Below are 17,787 nucleotides of genomic sequence, written 5' to 3'. Positions count from 1 at the left end.
CCAGCCCGCGGCGGTCCCCGCGGCCGCACAGTCTCCGCGGCTGACTCCGACTCCTTGGAGCTACTGGGCCGCGAGGGCGCTGGGGAGCGGGAGGGGCGCGGGGCTGGCGAGGGGTCCCGGATCCGCGTCCCCGAACTGTTCTCCTTTCCCCCGCCCCCGGCGAGAGCCCACTCCCTCCCAATTGACCGAAATTCACCGAGGGGGGCGGTCGAGGGAGAGGTCGTCGGCCGCTCGCCGGCTGCGCCTCCCTGGGCTCCGGCTGGGGAGCGGCCCGGGCTCGCGGAGCGAGCAGTGTGGGCTCCCGCGCCCCCTCCGAGGCAGATCGCGGGGTGGCAGTCCCCGTCGGCTCCGCCGCGCGGCCGCTCCAACCCTCCCCCTCCCCCGCTCACGCCCTCCCCCTTCCTTTCAGTAGGACTCCGGGACTCGGGAGAGGGCGCGGGAGGCAGGCACACGGGCCCGACCCCACTCCAGCGCTCGCCGGGGACGCGGGCGGGCGGCGAAGGGACGCGGAGGGGGCGCGGGGCGGGCGCGGTCATAGAGCGGCGGCGGCGGCGGCGGCAGCGGCGGCGGCGGCGGCGGCGGCAGTAGCGACCGCGGGCAGACCAGCGGCGGCAGGGCCGGCGGGCGCCGGGGACCGAACTGCACAGCTCAGCAAAAGCGCCCCAGCCCTCGGCGCGCCGCCTCCTGCGAGCCCAGCCGGGCAACATTTTGTAACCCTCCAATCCATCCTTTGGAGAAAAGGGAAAAAAATAGCATTGAACGGAGAGATGGGGAAATCTATATAATATATGTGTACATATGCATATTTATGTATATGTACACATATATATATTATATTTGGTTCCTGCTAAAATTAGCCGGGCTCGCCGAGCGCCTGTGTGCGAGTGTGTGCGAGTGTGTGCGTGCGGGCGTGTGTGTGAATGTGATTACTCCAGGACTCCTCGGGCTCCGGAGACGCCATTTTCCCCCTTGATATCTTTCTCCGTAAATCGGTGGCGCGGCGGAGGCGGCCGCGGCGGGCGGGAAGCGCGGGGCTGGCCGGGGCGCTCGCCGCCGCCTGCGCGCCCGGGGGCCCCGGCGCCCCCCGAGCGAGGGCGGCCCGCCCCGCGCGTCGCCGTTTGACAGATGCTCGTCGCTATGGAGTTGCCGCAGCAGCACCTTTGGGGGCTCGGACGAGCGACCGGAGGCGGAATCTGAGCGAGCGCCCAGGCCAGCGGAGCCGGAGCCGCCGGGACATGGGTGAGCGAGCGCGGCGACCTTGGCGCGGGAGCCGGGGCGCCTAGCCTCCCGCCGCGCCGCGGGCCCAGCGCGCCGGGGGCCGGGGGCGGTGTGTGCCATGCATGCAAAAGTTCACGTCGCCTCGCCGGGGCTTTGACTTTGCACTGGGCTGCAGCGGGGGTGGGGGACCCGGCCAAGGGGGCGGGATGCAGGTCCCCGCGAGGCTGCGCGGGGATGGGCGCGATTCCGCCGGCTGGTGGGTCGGCAGTGGTGCTGACTTAACTGGAGTAGCCCGTTGGTGGCGGTGATGGTGGAAGCACCGGGCTGGAGGGCTGGGAGCTTATTGAGTTTCGGCTAATCTGATCCCCTCCCCACCCCCTCCTTCTGCACCCTCCCTTGGTCCTGCTGTCGGCTGCCGGGCTGGCGGGTTTGGCTTTGGTGAAGTGGACTGGGGAAAGGGAGGGGGTAGGGAAAGGGGTGGGGAGGCGGCAGGATATTTTTTTTCCCCTCTCTTTGTAACTTGCAGGTTAAGTGGAGCTAGAGAGCTACATTGTAACCTAGTTGGATGGGGGGGGGGCGGGTTAAATGTATCAGAATCTAACGTGTCGTTAATAGAAGAACAGGCGAGAAGTGGTCCAGCCAATGAAGGTTGGTGTATGCTTGTGTTCTGGCTGTGTGTTAGTTTTTCTCTTTTAAAAAAATCTTAATCAGTGGATTTGAGTCTCTTTCTTGTGATCTCCGGACTGGGGATTGTGAAAAGGCAGGAATTCCCTTAAAAGCAGAGAATGCCCCCTTTGAAAGCACGCATTGTGTGCGTTTGTACAGGAGCCTAGGGCTTGGGAATTAAGGCAGGCTTCCCTGTTCGGTGGTTTCCAGTGGGAAATCACTCCGGAAAGAAAACCCTTCAGTATGGATTTATTGTTTTTGTCTTTCGAACCATTATCTCTGTGACCAAAATACTGTTGTGAAGTTCCTCAGATTCCAAGTCAGGTAAATTGGATTGGGCAGATCTGTAGCCAGACGGTGATAACGGGGACACTGCTTTCGGTGTCTGTGATGGAAGCATTGTTGGGTAATTGCAATTTCCGATCAGTAGAGCATGCTGCTCCTTAAAAAAAATAAATAAGTTACTGCTGAAATGCTGTCTTCTACGTCCTCTCTGTACACTCTCCCATCTCCTCCCTCCCAGATCCGCATCAGCTACTACAGTTCTGAAATTGGACCCAACTACAGATATTTTGTTGAAGATCAGGAAAGTTGCTCAGTTGAAAGTAGGGGATGAGGCTAGAGATACTGGGAGTGTGGCGACGAGTTGTTACTGCCCTCTGATGCCGCATTTATTCTTTATGTGCCTTTGTGGGATTCACAGCATGTGTATCTGTCTGAAGGGACTGTTGAGGGAAGGATTTCCGATTTGTTTCCGTTTCAAATAAACTGTCCCGATAATCTCATGGTTGATGTCTGATACTAACAGGGCAGTGTATGTGTGTGTGTGTGTGTGTGTGCATCCTTAGTCCTGCCGAAACTCTCTCTATAAGGGAGTGATTCTTTGAATTCTACAGAAGCCACTTTCCCTTTGCTGCCCCTAGTCTTCCTGCCCACAACCATCCACACCTTTCCTGTTGAAGTTTGGTTTGAGTCCATGGTCTTTATGGAAATACTGATCTTAGTTTCTTTAAAAAAAATGCATTCCTTTCTCCTTTCTTTTATTTTCTTTCCATCTTCATGTTGCTTTATTGATTGATTGATTGATTTTCCTGATGATTTGCAGTGAAAAGTGACTTCATAAAGAAGCTGCCACCAAAACTCTTTGGCAGTCTGGGCCCATCCCCCGTGATTGTATAGTGCCTACTGATAAACCTCATGGGTCTCCTTCAAACTCAAATTCTGAAATTCCTGTTTGCACTTTGTGCTGTGGTGAAAAGGGACCTAGAGTGGAAGAATGCCCTCGGCAGCTACAGCTTCAGCCCTGAGACCAGATCTAGGTACCCAGGAAAGAGTTTCCTTTCTCACCCCAGTTAAATACAGCCTGGCTGGCAAGAGAAGGTAGTGCCAGTTGGCCAGGGGGAGGAGAGAGTTTACAGCCTTTTAAGATGCAGCCAGTTTACAATCCTGGCCTCCCTCTCCTCTTGGGTTCTGTGGCTGCCTTCCACTGACTGTCCTTAAACTCCTGGAAGGAGGAAGGAGGCTGATGTCCTTGCTCTGAGCTGGATGTCCAGGTTGCAGAGTCACTGTGAAGCTGCTGTGTTTCTAAGCCTGTGCATCAGCTCCTTGCTGGTCACCAGCAAAAGGATATTAAGACAGAGTATTGGAGGCAAATCAGACAGGAGTATTGAAAGAAGGCATTTCAAGCTGCAGGAAATGGAGTCCCAGGAAATACCAAGGCCAGGTACTCAGAGTGCTGCTTGGCACATAATCCTTTGAGAGAGAGAGAGAGAGAGAGAGAGAGAGAGAGAGAGAGAGAGAGAGAGAGAGGGAGAGATCCTAGTTTGAGGAAGTTGAACTGCAGTTGGAGCTGGGCTGTGCAAGCTGCTGCCACTTCAGTAACCTGAGCTGAGCTGGGGGAGGAGGTGGGGATCACAGGCAGTCAGGAGACAGAGGGAAAGGGACTTGTCTTTCTGAGCAGGAAAAATAGATGTGTCACTGGCAGAAACAAAGTGGAGGTGGGGGAAGGGATGCACCTCAGGCGGTGGTGGGGTTACTTTAGGAAGGGGACCACTTGCAGCTTGCAAGGAGAGAAGTGCCTTATGCCTAGGAGGAGCCAGGCCAGAGTGAGGCTGTGATCTGATCTTTTTCATGTTAACATCAGAATGCTATATAGGAAGACCTTGCCTGGAGGCTCAGTTCTAGGTGTCCCATGGGAAGCCTGGAGGTATCCCTGGGGGAGGCAAACAGCCCCTGCTGCCAGGAGAGCATCTGGTCCCAAACTGCCATTTCTCACAGGGAGCTACTTTGAAAAGTCCCTGACCCAGTGAAGGAGAGGAGGTAAAAAAAAAAAAAAAAAAAAAAAGTGCAGCTTTGGGTTACTGTGGAATTTAACTGAAAATGCCCAGTGGGGAGAGCTAGGAGGAAGAATATTGCTAAAGAAGAAATACATAGGTGAGCACTCACCTCCGGATCTTCCTTCCTTCTCTGCTGTAATCTTGATTTTACCTTCCATTAGGAACCAGATTACGACTTCCGTGTCACCAAACTGTCCATCTAGGGGAGGGGAGTTCTTGCAATGTGGTCATTATTTTCAGCCATACTACACTCTCCGCCCTAAGTTTCTGTAGCATATGCAAAGAGGAAAAAGTATACTGAGAAGTATAGAACATCCTTTCTGGGTTCCCGTGGAGACACTAACACTTGGCCGGGCTTTCTTTGGCCTCCCAGAATGCCAGTTTCTTCCTTGGAGACTTGAAGCTTTAATTAAAACCAGAAAGCTATTGAAGACAGACCCAGCCAATGAGATTCTGCTTTCTGTAATGCTCAGGGATGAGAAATAAATAATTTTTTTGCTGATGGCATTTCAAGTTGCTTCAGTTTTGCGCATGCCAGAGGAACTGGGTACATTATTATTAACACATTAGCATTGTGTAAGGAATCTCAGAACTTAGTATTGGACATGATGGCCTTTGTTCGGAGACCCGTGGTGTGGGATGGGGCAAGGGCACACCTGGAGCGCTGACAACATTGTATCAAAGAAGACACCCTTGTAGCATCCCCACTGAAAGTCACCTTGCCAGGTTCCTGAGAGGAAGGGGCAACATTCAGTTCTATTCCTATCCTACAATGTGTTATGAAGTTAGATCAGCTATGAGAAAACATCTGAAATAACTTAGAAGGGGAAAAGCTTTTTTTTACTTTTTATTATTATTATTGCAATTTTAAAAGTGTCAGTTCAGAATCTGTTGGTATTGATGTTTTGGGCTTTTGGTGAGGCAAAATCTAAAACAAAACAAAGACATGGTGGAACAAAGTCACTGACCTCCTGGCCAGGAAGCGAGAGGGAGAGAAAAAAGGGAACACTGAGCCCAAGCCCCCAGTGACCTAAAGACCTCAGGCTAGGTCCCACCTCTTAAGTTTTCTAGTTCATAACAGTGCTGCTTTGGAGATACATGAAATTTGATGTTAACAGCCAAACTTTCCATTGCTATTACCATATGAATTGCTCTGTGTGTGTGTGTGTGTGTGTGTGTGTGTGTGTGTGTGTGTGTGTGTGTGTATGTGTGTGTTAGAGTGGGGCTTTTGTTGTTTTGTGAACTCTTCACTTCTATCTTTCTTTCTTCCCTTCTTTCTATTTCTTCTTCTTCTTCTCCTCCTCCTCCTCTTCTTCTTATTATTATTATCATTTGACACAAGGTCTCACTGTGAAGCCCTAGCTGACCTCGAACTAACTATGTTGACTAGGCTGGTCTTGAACTCATAGAGACCTTCTTGCTTCTGCCTCCCAAATGTTAAGAATAAAGGGCTGTGTCACCATGCATGCAGCCCTTGATAAATACTAAAAAGAAAGCACATGAAGCCACAACATTGATTGTCCCCTGCATTATTGTTCTGAGTTTTCATTTCCATTCTCATCTAGTCCTACTAGATTTTTATGTTCGCTTAGACACATCAAGTTGGAATTAAATGAATGCCATGATTTGTTTAAGTTTTCAATTATGAATTTCATAGGTACAGGCAGAACAGCTTTCCTGTTGTATTTGGAGTTTTGCCCCAATGAAGGATGCTCTCTAAGGCTGAGGAAATATTTTTAGTAGTCTTTAGTTTAGAAACCAACAAAACTAACTTCTGCTGTTCAGTGTAAGTGATGCTAGTATCACCTTAAAAATGTGATCAGTCCTAAAGCCCACAGGATCCCTTAGAGTGGTCCTCAAACTTCCTACTGCTGAGACCCTTTAATGCAATTCCTCATGCTATGGTGACCCCCAACCATAAAACTATTTCATGGCTACTTCATAACTGTAATTTTGCTACTTTTATAAATTGTAATGTAAACATGGATATTCAGGATATCAGATATGTAACCCCTGTGGGGGTTATGACCCACAGGTTGAGGATCACTTAGGAGGATCTCGCTGTCCCCTCTCCAGAACTACGGTGGACCATGGAAGGTTATGACACATAGTCCCATGTAAGACAAGAGCTCCTGCATGGACTCTATGATGGGCAAGAATTCAGCCTTTCCAAATACTGAGGCAGGAGAATGGATAAGTTTTGACCTTTGTTCAGAAAATCATCTCCTTGATCTAACTTAACTTTTCCTACCAGAAATATTCCTTTTCATATGCATGGAATTTTATTCGTTTCAAAAATATCTTCATATCATATCTACCCCCTCACCTCAGATCTTTTTAGGAAGGAAGCCAAAGAAATAGCTATCCTTGCTCAGAAAATAAGGGAATGATTACCTTAGGTTGCCTGCAGTGATACAAGTTAGTGGCTGACCTAGGGCAGTGTATGTGTGAGCAGCCTCACACCTGATATGACAAGATCTGATCTTTCTCATTACTTCCTGGTGAAATCATCCCAATAACTTATGTAGCTTCTTTGAGCCTCAGTACCCTTACCAGGAAAATGGGGATAAAGATGTCTCTGTCCCTTTGTCCTAGGGGTTGTAAGGATTAAATTATCCCAGATAATTTCTGTCACTGAACTATTGGAGATTTTCTGTGCTGCCTCTTGGAGACTGATGCTGGGATTATTTTGCCACAGTCCCCTACTTAAGAAGAATACTCACAAAGCCCTTGTGTCTAGTAGTCTAACAAACTTAACAGTATATACATATCAACTAATGAGTCTGTTGAGCTTCTTGATTCAACCGTGTACGAGTTGCATTATTAGATGCAGATTGTGCCACATCTGTGTATGACTCAGAGTCTCATGTGATGGCCAGTCCAGTTGGACACAAGGAAGTAGTAGTGTTTAAGAAAGGCGTTTTCGGCAAAGAATCATAAGAAAAAAGAGGAAGGACGCAGACCCGCCGGGAAGAGACATAGTGGACAATGAGATGGTCTCCATCAGGGTTCCAAGGGCTTGAGATGTGTCATCTATGATAGAATTTCTAATCTCTCTAAAGAGGATAAATGATAGCGGAAATGTCTTTGTTCTAGCACATCCAGGAAATTTTCTAGACTCTGGAAGGCTCTTCAGAGTCTCTTGGCTCCTGGAGTCTTCTATGTTCTCCCCCATGATACCCTCCCTGTCCAGAACCAGCAATGGGGTTTTCCTTAGTGTTCATCTTACAGTGTTTTCCAGTGAGCCCCACTTGGAGCAACACACAGGGCTTCTGTTCCCTTCAGATTGATTTCTTTGATAATGCGGAGCATTCCGTCCCCTGTCCCCTTCAACACCTCAGCTTGCTCTATTGCCACTTCCTGTTTAACTGGAGCATCTACCTGCGAGGACAGCGGGCACCACTGTGCTTCTCAGTGAGGACGATGCACTAGTTATTCCCAATCAGCTCTGCTTATCTCTTTCCTGTTGCCTGAGCACTTCTGGTCTGCTACTTTGGTACTTCTGGCACTTGCGTCCCGTAACTGCAGACCTGTCCAGGAAAGGTGCAAGCTTGCTCCTCAAAGGCCTGTACCTATTTAGGGTTGACTTCTGTTGCATGAACATATCATACAATTTATGTAGAGTTAGACTATTAAGAGTAAATTTTTTTTAAAAGTATACCAGATCGTTGCAAAATGAAGCAACATGGGAGGACCTCTTAGAGTGAGTAATAACTAGTTATGTTAATAGCTTTTTATAGTTTTGGCTGTCTTTCAGAGGAAATCACCCAAGCTCAGCTTCTCCCTCAAAGCCTAAGAGGTAATGGTATTTTACCACATGGGTGTCTTTTCAGTCAGTGGTTCCACGCATTCATTCAGTAATCAAATGTTTATTAAGTGCCTACTAGAGTGTCCTCACCATTTTAACACTCATCGCTCTTGATGGTCTCTGAAAATTTCAGTCGTGCGTCCTGGTTTCCACACCCATTTTGCCACTTAGCCATTCCGTCTTCCTCACTGCTCAGTCAGCCCGCTTTTCTGCTCATTAGTGACTGCACAAGCCTGACTGCACAGGAAGAGAACTGGCGGAACACCACACAGAAGGGAAGTTGGAGTCTTGGGATGCAGGCTTCAGGTTGGGCAACAACCTGCCCCAGTGCCTTTCTTCTTACCTTCACTCATTGGAAAACGAAAAGGTTAAGGTTGATACAGGCAGTCCCATCTGAAATTCTGGGATGCTACAGCTAGATGTGTCAGAGAGATTTTAAACTTTTCCTTTAAAGTGCAGAGCTCCTCAAACTCATTTAATGACACCCCCAACAACTGTCCAAACCAATCCCCATGAGAATTAAGGCACTCAGCTTGATGTTTGATGTGGTTAAAAGAGTTACGGAAGGGGAAGTTGGTGCCCTGGGGTAAATTAAATCAGAAGCTCCCCAATTAGAGCAGAAGAACAGGCTTGCAGGAAGGGGGGTGGGTGGGTAAGGATACGGTAAGTATGAAGCAACACCGCAAACAGCAGCGTGGAAGAAAGCAAAGGGTTAAATTATCTTCACCGCTTTTGAAGCCTGGCCCTCCTTGATGAAATAACTGAGTTGACACAAAGAAGATGGTACAAAGTCAACTCTGGAAAGTCCAAAGCTGTCGTCTTTCTTGGGACTTTACCATCACCTCCTGTGCCCTGTGGGCATCCGGGATGGCGGCTGAAGCTGCTTCATTTGCACATCAGGAGTCTGAATATCATGTCATGATGTAGATCGTTAGGAGCTTGGAGGCTGGGGCAGAATCTCTGCTCCTGGGCTGTCACTCCATCCCCACAGGACTTGTCTGCTCGTCCACTGGAAGCTTGTATGAAAAAAAAATGGCCACTGGGTTGCTTTGTGTGTACTGTGGGATGGAGTGACAGACACACACACACACACACACACACACACACACACACACACACACACACACACAAAGCCACATTTTTCTGCACTGTTGGATTGGGGTAGGATCAGGAAAATGAATCTTTGTCTCGAGGTTAAGGCTATGAAAGGTTCATAGGTTTTCTGGATTGTCAGGAAGCACACCAGTTGAATTCTTAGAAAGAGAAGCTAATGGAAGCTATTGAGATGCTGTGGTTTCAAACCCTAGGAGTTTGGGGGTTTGAAAGGATGCTGGATAAAAACCAAAGAATTTTGGGTGAAAATGGAAGAAAAAAAGAGCACGCATGTTGTGAAAAAAGCTTTATTATTATCGTTTATTATTACTATTATTTTATTATTATCTTTATGTAACAGTGATTTAATCTGTCTATGGAAAGGGACTGCTTGGAGTTCCTGGGGACTTGGAGAGATATAGAGATGATATTAGCTGAATTTGATGGATCCAACATGTTAGTTGTCCAGGAATGCTTGTTAGAGCAAGTGGGGCATTATATTCTTGGAGCCCAATAAGAAAACTTGGGAGCCAAATTCTGTGTAGTTGTTGATGGCTATGCCCATGACCTATTATTATTTGAGCAAAATCTTTTCTTTTTCTTTTTTTTTTTAGCATAACATGGTGGCCAGAAAGCAATGATTTGGCATGAAAGCACCATGGGCCTTCTTTCTGCTCCTAACATTGTCTTTAAGCGCTCTGTTAAGAAGTTTTTGGTCCATGAATACTTTTTGAAGTCTTAGCATTATGGCTTGTATGGGGCTTCTTCCTGGAACTCTTGGATGGGAAAGCTCTGACATGAGATGATATTTTTACCCTTGGTGAGTGGATGGTATGTTCGAGGAAACATGTTTAGCTAAACTGGAAGTCACCCTTCTTCAACTAAATTAGGAACCTTTTCCCAAGTGGAGTTTTGCTCCTTGTGTGATCCATGCTAAGGTGTATCGGAGAAGCTTCCAGAAGGATGTCTTTGTTGGAGGAAGAGAAGCAAGGAACCTTTCTTAGCGGGAGAACCTTCAGTGGCAGAAGTGAGCAAGTCTAGATTGAAAATTCCCTTGAGAAAATGAATAGTAATCATGTGATGTAGAAAGCTGTCACATTGAGGATTAAATTGTATGCAGTAGGAGTCCAAGAACCACTACCAAGGCCAGGTAGATCTGAGAAAGCTTCAAAGAGTGTGTGAGATTTGAGTCTCACCCACAGCAAAGGGGTGGTCTTGGTTAAGTAGATGCAGAGACTGGAAGATTATGCACCTGGCAGTGTACAATGGAGAGAGCTATTGGTTCAACACAGTACTCTTCAGGTGGAGGCAGCAAGGCACAAGGATAGGTTCATGGGTCAAGGCTCCAGCTTCTCAGAGCTGAGCTGAGGAGCCAAGATCAGTTTCCCAAATGCTAGGAGTGCAAGCTCCAATTGAAAGAGGGTGTGCAGTTCACAGATTTTCAGGTATACAGCCTAGAGAATTCTGACTTCCGACCAGGCTACCCTCTTCTAGGCTCTGCCCGTCACCAGCTCTATCTGCAGTTGCAGTCCAATATTCAAAAGAACAAACAATAAAACAATATACTAATGTTTGGATTGACCATTGGCCCTCCTCTGGCCCAAAAGACCCTGTGGCACTGGAAGTTATCTTTAGGAGTTTAGTGCATAATTGGAGAAGGACAGGGTAGTTTCAGTAGCAGTGCGATGTTTGAGTGGCTGACAAGATACCTAGAGGAGAGATGTTATAAAGGAAGGGAAATGGAGGGAGTATCTATTCAGCTCTGTGGTGTGCCTAGCATTTTCTTTACTGTAGCCGGGTAAGGTGTGTCAAATGACAGTGCATAAGGCAATGCTGAATCAGATGGTTGAGGGGATGAAGAATTGGTACTAGACCCAACATCCCATTCAATGTTAGAGGGCCTTTCTAGAAAGGCTAAGGAACTTACCATCTGTTATTCTCACATTTGGTTTGCGCTCATCATCCCAAATAAATACGTTCTTTTTATTTTCATTTTACATGTGACTCGTAGATGACTGGGGGTCAAGCAATCACCTGATGTTGGCTTTTTGGAGTCTGGTGGTGGTGTGAGTTAAATAACATTTGGGTCCAGAAAGGACTACCTCTGAGATTTCAGCAATCACAAAACTTTAGTTTTCATATGTATAAAATGGGCACATCTCTGGGTTAAATCAGGTTAAAATGTATAGATATATAAGAAAGTGTACTTAAAGTATACCAGATGCACATTCTAGAAGCATCTTTACAATGTAGATTTCTGTTCTCTACTTGGATAGAAAATACTATGATCACAATTCTTTCTAACAGATCGACCATGATTCATCTATTTTGACACCATTCAGTATGTGTTATTTTTTTCCTCTGTAAGAGTCTGGGTAGTGAATAGAATGAGCAGGTGAGAAGTCTGATGCTGAAGTATTTGAAGGGATGCGGCAAGTCAGAGAGTAACAGTTTGGAGCTGCTATGGGCAGAAGCAAGTACAAGCTTTTGATAAGAAGCTGGCCAGCCTTTGTGTTTTAGATGGGTCATAATATAAAAGAGCAATCATATATACAAGCTATGCATCAATTAACAATGGGGATACATTGGTTCTGAGAACTGCGTTGCTAAGTGCTTTTGTTATTGTGCAAACGTTAGAGTATGGTCTTGTATAAACCTAGATGGGACAAGGGAATCATAAAAGGGGCCTCTGGATGCCATCAAGAGGCAGAGACATGAGAAGGCTGAGACTGCTCTGAACATACTAGCATGCCATATGGCTTTATAGTAAACTTTTTGTAATTAGAAAGAATACAGTTAAATTAGTGATAAAAGGTATAAAATAGGAAGACACATGAACTAGTGGTATAGCCCTTTACTATTACAACTAGTATTATGTAATATATATGATTTTGTATGCTGTCCTATTGTGTGACTGACATTGGAGTAGGTTTGTTCACACTGGGTCATACTAAAAGTATGAGTAATATCCTGTACTATATTATTACAATGATGGCAATTTTGCTAGGTGATGGATGCTCAGATTTATTATAATTTTATGGGACCACCACCACACATGCATTCTATTGTTGGCCCATGTCTTGTTCTTCAATGCACTAGTATGTATCTGAACTCAACTGTGGATCTGACATAGGAAATGTGTGCCCTTGGGCAAATTACTAACCTTACTGGGACCTCGTTTCCCTGTATATACATTAAGAACAGGATCATGGCATCATACGCCTATATATGGATTAAATTGAAAAATCACTGTAAGGTAGTGTTCTCAACCTTCCTAATGCCGTGACTCTTTAATACAGTTCCTCATGATGTGGTGACCCAACCATAACATGATTTTTTTTTTTTGTGGCTACTTCATGACTGTAATTTTGCTATTGTTATGTATTGCCATGTGTCTGTCTTGTAATGTCTATGGGTCAGTCTAACACCAAAGGGGTCATGACCCACAGGTTGAGAACTTCCCCTGTAAGGGTTCAGCACAAGCCACTCCCTCTCATTTTGATCGTGTTCTTTCCATAACCCCACAGAAGAATAGTGACAGCAAATTGGATGCTCTCCCTGAAACCAAGCGTGTGAACCTGACAGGTCTCAGGAGCCAATCCCCACAGCTTACGCTACTGTGCCATTGTGAGCAGGCAGCTGGAATCAGAGTTGTGAGTTAATAGTGTGCCCAGTCTCAAGCCTTAGAAGCTTGATTCAGATTCTTCACCTGCTATTGAGATCCTAAGCACCAGAACTGATGCTCTATGCTTCCGTGTGAATTCATCTCATCCCACTTAACCAGAGCTGGAGAACCAACTAGAGCTGATAAAGCAATGGGAGGAACCAGTCCCGCCTTTTAAGAGCTTCTAAGTAGACAAGGCTTAGTACCTAGGAATGCCAGGCTGGCAGAGGATAGGGGGCTCACCTCATGGCTTTCCCTTATTCATTAAAATGGTGGTGGTGGTGGGGATTTCTGACTGAACGCGGTGATATTTCCTCCATGAGACAAGCCATCAATAAAGAACAGAAGAATGGCCAACTTAGCAGCTTTAAACTCAGAGCTATCTGTATGCTTTCCATTGTGCATGAGTGAGGAGAAGGCTTGATTCCAACCCCTGGGCCATAGGGTTTTCCCTGGGACCTGAGAAGGCAACACTAGCCGATGTGTAACTTGGCTGACACATTCCAGGGGACCAGTCAAGTTTAACAAAAAGTGTGAGCATTTACTAAGGTGATCCCAGGTAATTATGATCTCATTTAATATTTAATCTTCAATTACTTCTCCTAGGAGCCCCTGAGGTAGGATTATTACCCACTTTCCAAACGAGACTTGAATGGCTTAAAAAATGCCTTGCTGAATACAGTTACTAATGGGCAAGAGACTAAGCGATCTAATCCTATGACCTCCAGTCTGGCTTTCTCGCTTTTCTCTGCAAGGAGAAGTGTTGTCTTTGAACATCTCCTCTTCGACAATTTCTCCTTGTGTTCACGGAGTTCTGAAATGTGTAGAGACCTGTTTGTTCAAAACACTGTCCATGCATTATAAAGATCCTGATCATGTGGACAAGAAAGACAACCTAAAAATATTGAAGCACACAGCTTGTCAAGTGCTTTGATGGCAAATGCCAAAGGAATTGAGAGCAAGACCCCCTTCTATCTTTCTGTCTCTGTCTCTCTCTTCCTCTGTGTGTGTGTGTGGGTGGGTGGGGGAGATGTAGGCACGTGCGTGCATGCATGCATGCATGAGTGAGTGTGGGTGTTTACATGCGCAAGTGTGTTCAATGAGTATGTTAAAAATGAATTCAGCTAGTGCTCTGGATGGAGGTGAAACTTGACCAATTCTTGAGCTAACTTAGAGCTAAACCTTGTAGAAATGAGAAAAGTCACCAAACCAACGGAACTAGGGACCTTATATAGAGTAATGCACATCAAGAGAGCTAGGAGGTATTGTTGGAAGATGTATTGGGTGAAAAACTTAAACAGTGTTTCTTGGAGGAAGTAAAATTTGGCCTGGAATGTACCTCACAGGTGTGTAGAGCACAAAGAAGGCTGCTGGGTAAGAGCTTTGTCCTTTGTTGTAGACCACAGACATAGATGCAGTGTCAGCCAACTGTGGTGTGAGGCTATCTTCACTCTTGCTGATTGAGAGCCAGGTATGTGTTGGGTCACTTGATCCATTTACCAGTGTTTATGGACCATTTATTCCAGGAATTTTGGCAGCGGGAAGGGTTTCAAGAAACATCACTCAGAGTTATAGGCACTCCAAGTCAAATGGTGACTGACTGGCTGGACTTTGACATAACCCTTCTTTCGACATTCACTGAATAAAGAATTTAGGGCCTCTCTCCATGTATCAGAGACTGTGGCAGGCAATGGAGACAGCCTGGTACCCGAAAGAGGCAACACTGTTACCCTCAGGGTTCTTAGTGTCTAGTAGGGAAGATGAGGTGGTGTAGGAAGTGCCGGGAAGGGTATGTTGTGTGTCCCAAAAGCAGAGAAACAGAGTCCGGACTTGAACAAATCAGAGAAGAGAAGTTTGATCTAATTTTTGTCTTTAACTCAGGAAGGCTGGAGGAGGGTTCCAGGTGTGTGCGAAGTTGCATGTGAATCCGCTGTGACTTTCCCCCAGTGCCCTTAGCAGATATGAAGAAGGGTGAACAGCAGCTACCCCCCTGCCAAAGTCCTTAGAATCTCACAAGAGAGTTTTCCCCAACAGCAGTAGGTCAGTGAGTGTAGGAGAAAAATCGGATGCAAAGGAAAGAATGTGATGAGGGGGGAGGAAGACTAGGGATGGGGGATGGAGGGCAGAATCCTAAACTAAATGTCATAAGAACCTGGAGAGCAGAATCATTAAATGGAAAGAAATAACTAAAAGAATAATTTCAAAAAAAAATTCATGAGCTAGAGATGATCTACATGGCTCTTGATGTTCCAGAAAAAGCCAGGGGAGACAGACAGAGCCATGCTACGTTAAACAAAACCAAACACCCAAGCAAGCAAACTATAAAACCTGCCGTCTACCCAGAAAAAAAGCAGTATCTAGCCAACCTCGATTTTCGATTGGACGTTCTGAAGAGTTCTGAGGAAAGAGTTACGACCTGAGAATTATCCAGTCAAGCTAGGGCTTTTACCTGCCAACCTGGAAGGAGTCCCTGACCTGGTGGCAATGTACACAGAAGTCCAGGAGGAGATGACAGTGGAAGGTGACAGGAATGAGCAGTGAGGACCAACCTGCATTCCTGACTGTTTGCTTTTAAGAGCCCAAGAGGTGTGTGCTTTTAAAAAGTTTATTTTAACCTAAGAAACACAGAGTTTAACTATCAATAAATCCATGTAACTATGCCCCAATGGGGGAGATAAGAAAGACAGCACTTTTCCATATTGTTGCTGAGACGCTGAGGTTGACAGGGGTCTCATGAGGGTTCTGAAGAGGCAGGAGGAAGCCCATGAATCATATTTTTTGACTCCAATTGAGTATGCCAAGGGCTTTGTCTGTTTCTGCCATGTTGCAGACTTGGAAAACAGTTATCAGGATGGCAATGGGCAGTATGTGGCTGGTGATCTGGGAGCCAAGCAATCAGGGGAGGTGGATGAAACTGGGAAGGCAAGCTCAGTTTTTCATCTATCTATTTGGTCCAATAAAGTTCTTGAATGTCTCTTCTGTGCTAGATGCTATGCTGAGCATTGGGATGGTAAATGGCTCAAATGCAATGGATGCCTGCTATTAGGAGACTAAGGAGCTGTGTAAGGAAGGAGAAGCTACCTCCAAATATAGATTCAGAAGCACCCTGTGGTCAAGGCACTGCCTAGGAGAAGTGTATGGAACAGAAAGTCTGAGGCACTGGTTTTCAGACCCCAGCCCATCCAGTACCTGGAAGCTGGGGAACGCCAAAGTGCCTGTTCTTGTACCCGGACCCTGGTTCAGTATGTGTAGCTTGAGAATCGACATTATTCCACCAGGCTTAGAATAAGTAAGAGTTTCCCAGGCAGCAGGAAGCATTTTTTTCAGACAGAAAAAAAATCCCTGTATCTTGCAGATTTGGAAGGGAGGGAGGAGGGACTGTTTAGGACTCCCCTGAGTATAAGCAACATCTAGCCATGTGGATTTTCCCTGGGTACTAGAGAAATACTGCTGTGGGTTCAAACTGTTCAATTTGAAGTGTCCCCATAGGCCTTCGGCTGCGCAAAACGAAGCCGCATAAGAGAGCATGTTCCATCGTTGTTGAGCGAAGTGTGGCGTCAGGCACTCAGAGTGGCTTCTCTAGCTAGCATGTCACCGACTTTGAATGCCAGAGCAGGAGTAGAGATCCCATTGCCACACTCTGGTCTCATTGTGCATTCTAACTGTTCCTTCCAGGCTCTACGGCTTCGTAGGACCTGCTGAAGACTTATTTCCTAAGCAGTCCTGATTGTCTCAGTCCCTGTGCAACAACCCTGCAGGCAACCGTGGAAGGGTTGGCTCATGTTGCATGGGAGGCAGGGACCCAGGCACAGGGTGTTTGTTCATTGGGTGCTGCCCTCTCCGAGCCAGTTGCCAACAGCAGGAATGTGAACAGGTCAAAATGCTTTCACCTTGCCTGGGCTCCCCCAGCTCTGAGGGTGTGACTGTGCTCACACGCGTGTGTTGGCAGGGGCTTACCACAAGAGGACTGGCAGTGGTCTCCCAGACCCACCACAGAACTCAAAGAGTATGTAGGCTGGAAGGTATGTGCTGGGGTGAATGATGGACAGCGTCTTTGTGGGCTGGTGAGGCCAACAGAGAGCTTAGGTTTCTTTGCTCTGTGTTTTTGAAAGCTTTTTTTTTTTTTTTTTTAATTTTAGGATTTTGAAGGTGATAGGGTTCACGTGCACACAGGATCTGGATCTTTATCCCCAGGATAGGCATAAAATTTGACCGGGGCTTCCTGGGTGGGTGGGGCTAATTTTGGGGAAGGACTTTGAATAGCTGTCAGGTGTGATTATATTTTCATTCAGAAAGAACTTCTGGAAACCTTGTAAGAGCACCATCCCAGGATGGAAAGGAAGTGAATGTGAACACTATTCAGTGGCTGCTGGCCTTAGCCTGAGACTCAATTGCTGTTGAATTAGGAAAATAAGATGCATGTGCTCAAAACAACTAGAAGGCAGTACAAGATGGACATTTAGAGGCAATCTATACAGCCGAGTGGAATGTGAGTCAGACTAGGGAGTTAGTGCTGTTACCCAGAGTTTGTAAAATTGTTACTATGGAGATGCAAATACTGAACACTAACCTGGAATTATGGGAAGGCTTGGGGTCTGTTTTGCTTGTTAATTTTGCATTCATTTCTTCATGGCATATACTTTTAGAGAGGACCAGTCATATGCTTAGTGATTGCATGGATCAATGACAGCAATTGCAAGAACTGATTCTGTGAACATGCCAGTGCAGAGAACACTGTCGAGACAGGTTTGAACTGAGTAGTCAGTTCAACTTAGTAATTAAGATGGTCTGAGACTATTTTAATGTGAGAGACCTGAATGGTGGGTCTGGAGTAGATGTTTGTAAAGCTTGGGACTCTTTGAAATGGCCTTATTATTTTATCTATAATACATGTTAGGAGAAACTCCAGCTGTCCCCCAAACTCCAGCTGGTTCAGGTCCTCAAGAAAGCACAGTCAGATTTCAGCAGGGGGTTCAACTATCTGTTTAGTATTAGGTTTCCTA

General features: G+C 46.4%; 1 protein-coding gene across 2 annotated transcripts in view; it reads left to right on the top strand.

Annotated features, from left to right (window-relative positions):
• Positions 1–563: 563 nt before the first annotated feature.
• The window catches only part of Setbp1 (SET binding protein 1), a 356,080-nt gene continuing 338,856 nt past the window's right edge, over positions 564–17,787 (top strand). The window contains exon 1 of one of the 2 annotated variants that reach the window (XM_052742636.1): positions 564–1,239. The gene's annotated coding sequence lies outside the window, so the exon portion shown is untranslated. Of the gene's footprint in view, positions 1,240–1,842; positions 1,867–17,787 lie in introns of those variants that run through there. The other variant, XM_052742637.1, reaches the window with a different exon arrangement.

Source organism: Peromyscus californicus, unplaced genomic scaffold, assembly GCF_007827085.1.
Source record: "Peromyscus californicus insignis strain IS unplaced genomic scaffold, ASM782708v3 Scaffold_17__1_contigs__length_78620276, whole genome shotgun sequence".
Lineage (NCBI taxonomy): Eukaryota > Metazoa > Chordata > Mammalia > Rodentia > Cricetidae > Peromyscus > Peromyscus californicus.
Note: the sequence above shows the minus strand (reverse complement) of the source record. Positions and strands in the feature narration are given on the sequence as shown.